Source organism: Polypterus senegalus, unplaced genomic scaffold (genome assembly GCF_016835505.1).
Source record: "Polypterus senegalus isolate Bchr_013 unplaced genomic scaffold, ASM1683550v1 scaffold_9669, whole genome shotgun sequence".
In the NCBI taxonomy this organism is placed as follows: Eukaryota; Metazoa; Chordata; class Cladistia; order Polypteriformes; family Polypteridae; genus Polypterus; species Polypterus senegalus.
The window spans coordinates 1-8,740 of NW_024383475.1; the positions used below are offsets into that span (position 1 = coordinate 1).

At 36.6% G+C, this 8,740-nt stretch overlaps 1 pseudogene; it reads right to left on the reverse strand.

Annotated features, from left to right (window-relative positions):
• Positions 1-5,405: 5,405 nt before the first annotated feature.
• Positions 5,406-5,879, reverse strand: LOC120521515 (annotated as a pseudogene).
• Positions 5,880-8,740: the final 2,861 nt, after the last annotated feature.

An 8,740-nucleotide genomic window follows, 5' to 3' on the forward strand; every position in this document is an offset into this window, starting at 1 on the left:
CTCTCCCTTCATCATCTCACGTGCACTTTTAAACAAGCTTTAAGGTGTCGTTTTGAAACATGTGTGCGTCAAAAGCTCAAAGGTCTCATTTCCAATGTACATGATGTGGATGTGTAGCGCCAGTTCGTATCAGTATATCAGTGACACCTGGAGCTTATACCTGTGAATGTCACAGCGTCCAAAACACTCACCTGATCCTAATTCAGTCTAATACGCACCTAAACTATTTAAAAGTAGTAATGCATGCGTCCAAGTTTGAAGGTTATTTTTTGGAGACGAGTGAGAGGTGGGAGATATAAACATACCAATAATACGATTAATCTACTTTGCGATTACATTTGGGATACCTGATGGAAGGTTCACGCAAGAGGTCTCGATCTATGGTGTGGAATTACTTTGATTTAGTATCTCCATCAAAGGTAAAATGCATGATTAGCGACAAGCAACTTGCATTTAGCAGTAACATGTCTTCAATGCTTCGTCACTTGAGGTCGACGCATCCTGGCGTTACAGAGGAGTACGACAATCCTGCTGTGTAAAACCTAATAAGTTGGCTTTACTTAAAAAAAAGTTTTCAAACTCGTTGTCTAAAAAATTAAAGTTTTAAAACTTGAGAAAATAAGTACAATTAACTTATAATATTTAAGTTAGCAGAACTTAAAATAACTTAATGAATCTAAGTATGCTGTAACTACATAATGTAATTAAAAGTTCTTAAAAGCTATCCAGTATATTTAAATTAAAGAAAATGCTTTGTGTAAACACGCCTGCTCAGGGTTTGTTTCCTGCCTTGAGCCCTGTGTTTTGGGATCGGCTCCAGCAGACCCCCGTGACCCCTGTAGTTAGGATATAGCGGTTTGGATAATGGATGGATGAATGGCTTTGTGTAATCTTTGTTTTATTCTCAGTGTACAGGATAAAACTCAGCTGCCCTAACTTAAGTAAATAATTTATTTAAAATTGTTCATATCCCTGGTCATTAATTTTGTCACAATTCTACTGTACAAAAATTTACCAATATTCATACTAAATGACCATTTAAAACAATGTCTTAATAACACACATTGAGTTATTTCAGCTGACATTTATTTTGGAAATGCAAAATTTGGTTCCAAAAACAATTAAATAACTAGCTGCACAGGTTTTCCCATCTCTGACACTAAATATGAACATTAGCACTGGTTTAATAAATAAATGTCTGAATGTGCCTTGCTTACAAAACATGTATTGTAGACGTAAGGTTTGAGTGACTTAAAGTAATCAGGTACTGCAAGTTAAATAAACAAAATTGTAAGGAAATCATAATACCACAATGTGGACATATCAAATGCTATAACGATTTATCTTTATTATGATTAACTTCTATGCCATCTTCTCAAAACAGTCAACATTTCAGAAAAAAATAAACTATTTACTTATAAAGTGCAAGTACATTTTTTCACAAAAATAAAACTTTTGAACTTTTTGATAAACAGGCACTGGGCCTCTTCTGTTTTCTCAAAAGAACAATTATTAGAGAAAAGTGCAACTTGCAGAACAAAGGAGTTCTTCGTCTAGTTTACCAACAGACTGTTCTTAAGTGTTAACAGTTTTGGTGGGAGGCTTTTGCCTTGCAGACCCAACATGACCATTTGGATGAATTTTAGAGTGTTTGCCATGTATTTTGGATAGTCCAAGTGCAATGCATACGTCTGCCCAAACAACAGGCAAACTGCCTGAGGAAAGTTCTTGATATCATCCATGGCAATACCTCCCTCAAGAACAATGGCTGTGGATATGGGCAGAGAACTTGGGCCATCTTCACTCAAAACAGTCAAGACACCAACTGTCAAAGAGGGCCATGGCTTCTTCTTTGTGTGGTGTCCTCTATGGAGGAGCAACAGAAAGAAGAAAATAATTCTATTAGTTCCAAAATATCCTGATCAGACATCTCAAAAATAATGGTATAGAGGGCAACAGTGACCCTCCATAGTTGTTCCAAATATTGCTTTCTGAGTGTGTAATTCGAGGAAATTTACTCCAGAACCATCTAGTATACACTTGGACACCCAGAACTAAAGACACCAGTTTCAACAGACCATTGTTTTACATTTCTGCACACAGTAGAAGTAACTACTGAACCTGTGGTACAACACATGTTGAAGTTAGCTCAATGCTTTAACAATGAAAGCTGGACTGGACATAGAGTAATACCGATGTAATAAAAGTTTAAGTTGTTTTAGTTGCATGCCAAGTTCCTTAATTATTTATTTTACCCTCTTTGTCCAGGTATAATGTTGGTAGTTGTACATCATACAGGGTATATGTAATTGTTACAAGTTAAAAAGTAATGCATTTCAATGTATTTAAGAAAATTAATATTTCACTACTGTTTATTTTGGACAAATGCAAAGTTTAGTAGACAAACAACTTTTGTATTCCAGAACTTATGAAGCATGATACATAAAAAGTCACTGGAGCCATCGCCTAGTACAATGGGAAGGCCTTTGAGGACAAATGTACTATGGGTAGTCACATCTGGTGTCTGTTGATACAGAAAAACTCCTCTAAGAAACAATTTTTGCAAAATAAGCACAGACTAAGATAGAAAAATTATATTATCTGTGTTTCAACTAAAAAGTGAGGCAAATTTGAAATGTAAAACCATGAACGTGTGAATCAGGACTGATTATATTGATGCAAATAAAGAGAAGACATGTAGTGTACTCAGCAGGTGGTGGTGTAGCCTACTTGACAGACACCCAATTCTTCCAAAAAAAACAAAAATTGTTGTTTGCAGCACACAATAACTATATTGTTTTATCTAAAAACCTTTAACAGAGTTTTTATCCACTGGTCACCCCAAGCTGAAAGCAAGCTGAATGGAGTGAAGGGAGGAGCGAACTTGTGCAGGTTACCAAGGACCCAGTACACAGCACATAGCTTGTGTTTGTTCTTGAGGTTCCCAAAGGATTAGCCACCTCAAAATCATCTATGTACAAGAAAGGGCAATCCTGAACTCTTCTGCAGCAAAGAAGGAATTGTCTTTAAAGTGGATACCATCTCTGTGAGATGTAAATACTTATGATGCATTTGGTTCAACTGACATAGCCTTATCCAAAATGTCTCCATTACTCAATAATGCCTGCAACATTTTCAGAATTGGAACATATACAACTGTCTGCTTTTCCTTTAGTACAAATTCAGTGGGCATTACAACAGAAAATTCTTTTAAAATGTACGATGTTCGCTTTCTTGCAGTGGACAGTGATCCTCCTGTAGAGGTGAATTTCAGAAATGCATTCTTCTCACTCACAACCCTAAGTATCTCATTCACTAGGGCATCATCATGCAGATTTAGTATTCCTTGTATTGAGGAATGCATCAATGGTTGTGACAGAATATTAATTTGTTTGATCTGCTCTATGACCTCTTGGAGCGCAGTTTCAGAAATGTTGAGAATAGATGTCACTTTAAGAAAAAGAGCAGCCACATTATGTTCCAACTGATTATCCAAGTGCTCCACACTTTCAGAGAACTCTGTCACCTCCAACTCACCCTCATCAGGCTCTGAGCAGCCAGCTTCTTGTTCAATATTCAGATTAGGAGATGGATGTTCAAGCATAATGTCAGAAATGATCTCAGGTTTGAATGGCATGTTTTGGTGCAACTGATGCTCTTTACATTTGTGAGCATTAAAGGTGGAATAAACACTACTATGAAAGTTAGTCTTTGTTTGGACAGGTAACATTTTGTTTAAGCTTCAAATGTCTTCTCAAATGAGAGAAAAATTCTGCTTCAGTGCAGGGCTCTTCAAATCAATCAGTCAATCAACATTTATTTATATAGCACATATTCATACAAAAAAAATGTAGCTCAAAGTGCTTTACAAAATGAATAGAAAAATAGAAGACACAATAAAAATAAACATAAGTCAACATTAATTAACATAGAATAAGAGTAAGATCCGATGGCCAGGGTGGACAGAAAAAACAAAAAAAAACTCCAAAGGCTGGAGAAAAAAATAAAATCTGTAGGGGTTCCAGACCAAGAGACCGCCCAGTCCCCTCTGGGCAACATTTAATTACTTCAGTAAGAATTTACTTTATGTAGGTATTTTTTTTTCCTCTGGCATAAGTAACATACTACGGACATTAACTCCATGGGCCTGGCCTAAAAATGTAAGATGGATGCATGACATGAGTTTATGAACATCCATCTATTTATCATTAAACCAACTTATCCAGTCCAGAATCCAGTTGCCTAACATACAACCTTTGATGGGGGGATTTTATGTACACTTGCTTTTTTAATGTTATTGCACAGTCTGGAAGTAAATGAAAGGCAGAACATTTACAAGGTATATTTACAATGGTGGGTCATTACAGGAGAAAACATTTCCTTAGTTATGTTTAATTAGATTTTTAAAGCTTTTTGCCTGTTGAATTCAGCTTTCTTCCTTGCAGTGCTCCTTAAAGCAATACCTGAAGATTTAAGAGGTCATCTCTAATGTCTAACGAAAGCTTAAATGGACTAAAAAAGAAACAGAATGACAAAATACTCCTCCAGAAATACTAAGAGTGACAGGTGTACAGAGTACAGTGAAATTCTTATCTGCATGTTTGATCAACATACAACATGTCACCACCATTCACTGTAACCAAGAAAGTAGTAAAATGCTAAAATTATTTTTTAATAGAAAACAAATCAGCTTACCTCATGCACTCAGTTTTTACCCACAGGCCATAAGCCTCATGCATACTCTGTATACTGAACTCAATGCAAGACATTGCATTGATTGTCTTCTATCTTTCACTGCTGTACTATTGTCATTAGTCTGTGGTAGACGTGCAAGTATGAATTTCACTGTACTATGCACATTTGAGAATAAACATGAAATAAAGATATATTAAATACAGTAAAATCTAAACCCCTTCAGCCAAAAACATTAACTACAGATTTCCTTTTGGCAAAGACAATAGACGGACTGAACATGGTAAAAAGCCTTGTAATTCACTTTTTTATACAAAGATGTAATGAATTATAAGTAGTTAATATTTAAAAGGACAGTCAAACATACAGTAATTCTGGAAGTTCTCAAACAGGGGACCATCTAAGCTACTACACTTTTACTTGGGAGGCCTTAATATATGAGGGTATTCTCTAGCATGATGTTTACAGAGTTGTGACAGATAGAAAGATTAAGAAAATAATGGGATTTTTTTGTGTGTATTTTAGAGCTTTCGGCAATCTGATAAATAAATAAATCAACTTTAAAATATAATTCTTATAATCCTTAATAAATAGCAAGATTAATAAAACTATATATCATATTAAATATTTGCATAGCAGTCTATTGTAATAAAATAAACATTTTAAAGCAAAACAAAAATGTAAAAAATTCTGGCATTTATGTCTATAACATTTTAACCAGGAAAGTTCTAAAATATTTCTGCCACTTCCAACCAGTTTCTGAAACAGGCTAGTCCTTGTTCTCGGATTTGTTTTCGGCCTTTATCAGTTGTGACCTCCCCATTCTCCTTCCTTCACGATGACCAGCTTTGGGAAGGCTGTGATGTTGTACCTCTTCTGCAAATCATTTTTAAAAGGATCATTCCAGGGCAGTGCCAGCCAGTCTCCATGCATCTCGTGCATATACTCCACCATGTCTTCGGGATTCTTGTCCGCCGAGATGAACACAATCTCAAACTGGGCAGGAGGATCAGATTCTTCCACCAGTTCCGTGTAGAAGTCGCACAGAATTGGCGTGAAATCTCTGCAAGGAGGAAACCAGCCGCGGAGAAATAAAGACCAACCACTGTGTTTAGCAGAGCATCTTCAGGGTCTACTATATCCCTGTCCTTATTGAAAAGCGATCGGCCAGAGAAAATCTCCACCATGGTGCAGTCCTGAAGTGAAATTAAGGGAGTGAGATATTCTCCGGTCTGCTTTGACTGGTTTATGATACAGCAGGTTGCAGATTCGCCCTACGACCTAAAGACTCGCACTTAACATAACACAAGAATAAAGTTAAGCGAGCTACTACTTCCAGGCATAAAGTCACACATCTAGCAATGAAATACTGTTTCACAAACTTTCCTAATTTCCTTTTGTGTATGCCAAGTCGATAGGTGTACCTTAAGGGCATTTAAAGATTTACATGTGCAAAGGCATTCTTTATAAAGACATGGAAGTGGAGATAAGCAGTGTAGCAAAAATATTTTAAGCGGTAATGCTTTTAATAAGTAGCCTCTTCTTTCAACACTGAATAAGCAATACTTACAGGTCCACTGCATTGTAAGGTTTTGATCTGTGTAGTGAACCTGTCATCAAAGAGAGATCATTTTAGTATAATTTACAATGGAACAAACTAAGACAAACATTATGCAAGTTATTCTTACTAAAATACAGATTACACCATAATATCCTTCAAACATCTCTACATTTGTACCCAATCATTTCCATGAATTCAAAACATTAACTGTTAACTGTTGCGCTACATATCCACTCCAGCTTGTTAGCTTTTAAACAACTACTTAAAATAAAATTAATTACATATCATACATTTGCTTTTGCATATACAGTGGAACCTCGGTTCACGACCATAACTCGCTCCAAAACTCTGGTGACACGATTTGTTCATGACCCAAAGTAATTTCCCCATAGGACTGCATGTAAATACAATTAATCCGTTCCAGACTGTATGAACTGTATGTAAATATATATTTTTTAAAGATTTTAAGCACAAATATAGTTAATCAAACCATAGAATGCACATCGTAAAGTAAACTAAATGTAAAAACATTGAATAACCCTTAAACAGAGGAAACTAACATTGCAAGAGTTCGCGCTATTGCCTTACAACCCGATAGCTGTAAACACATTTTTTTTTAAAAATGTTTTTAAGCACAGGGGAAAAAAGGAACATTTCAAAAATCCGTAACTTAATAAACAACCAAGAAAAGTAACATTACATGAGTCGAGTTCTGGCATGAAGTGAGGAGGAACTGGGTGGAGAGGAGGTTACAGTGCTTAGAAGCCATGGTTAACTGCAAAAGCACACGAAATACCGTGAAGCACAAGCGCTTGACCTATAACAATGCAACACGATGCGGAAATCATCGTACAGCATACAAACCGAAAGGGAAACCGAGGTTCCACTATAATAGTTCTGGTAATTCCAACGTTTATAATAAACTATCAGTCTAATTTAACACTTTAATAAATTTAATTATTACTTGCCTGTTACTTATTGAAACTGTCCTAAAAATAATTACACAAAAGAGTATGATTAGATAAGATAACAATGCAGTTTGAGAATCATGTCCCATGTTACTAAAGCAGGTCATGTTCAACATGTGCATGCGTGCGACTTTTCAAATGCAGGTTATCAGGGATCCAGCGCAGCTAACAATAAACATTGAATTTTTTTTCCTCTCCCCGACTAGACAAATGAGAAAATTATTGCAAGCCAGCTACCAAATCACTTAATGTTCTGCACGTTACATTCGCTCCACGCAACTCTAAAAAACATATACATTAAGACATATATAAAAACGCACTGTTTCATTCACAACACGATTGTGGGTGAGTTTAACACTTTCCTGTTCTCATCCCAAATTAAGGAATGGTGTCAATGGACAAGAAGCAAAGCAAAAAAGGAAAAGCAACCGACTTTCTGCGATAATGGAGAAAGGCTGTGGCAGAGTTTAGAACAAGTTCTCTCCTGCAAGTAAGCACAACAGACTGGCGCTCATTAACAAAAGTAAAACAGTGTGAAAAGGATGAAAAGAAAGGTACTCACCAAACGAGTGTGCAAAGTGCCACAGTCACTGACTATGCACAGACTATGCTGACAACGACAAGCACAACTGCTGAGGTGACGTCTGGCTGCACCTAAACTTGTTATGGCATGTCCACAAAATGGCCCAAATACGTTGCGAAGTATAGTTGAGCAGTTCACTGAAATTCCACCCCCCACTGCCACAGTGTTTACATACTTACTATTATTAAGTTAATTCAGCTAAAGGACATTAATTTACTTAAGCTTTTACACCTAAAAGTACACATGACTTATTTAAGATGAGTGTTATTAACAAGTTTATAAAAATTGAGTTGTATCAACTCAGTATGGTCTATTAAATTCAATATTATGTTTTACAGTGTATCTGCTCACACTGGAACTTCTAAGCAAGGTATGACAAATTTTTATTCTTATAGTATTACACATATTTTAGCAATTATGACCCAGCAGTAGAGAGAGTGTCTGCAGCATGAGGTCTGCTGCGGGTGTACACAGTTTGTTTGCTGCAATAAGCTTGTTTTGTGTGTGTTTTTTTTTTAGACAGACAAGAGGAACTGGATGAGGCTTTGGTTGACATGGTGATAAAAGATTTGCAGCCCTTTTCTATTGTTGAAGATAAAGGCTTCAAGGCTTTTGTTAACAAACTGAATCCCAGCTACATCCTCCCAACCAGAAAGGCACTAAAAGCCATGGTTCAGGCCAAGTACTGTGCAGCCAAAGAGAAGGCAATGGCTGAGGTAAAGCAGGCTACTTATGTCAGCCTGACCTCTGATATGTGGACTTCAATTAATATGGATGGTTATCTGAGTGTCACATGCCATTATGTCACAGCTGAAGCCAAACTGGCCACAGTTCTCCTTTGTGTCAGCCAATTTCCCCAGACACACACTGCTGCTCACATCACGGAGTCCATGAGTGTGCTAATGACTGACTGGGGAATCAGTGGCAAGATACACT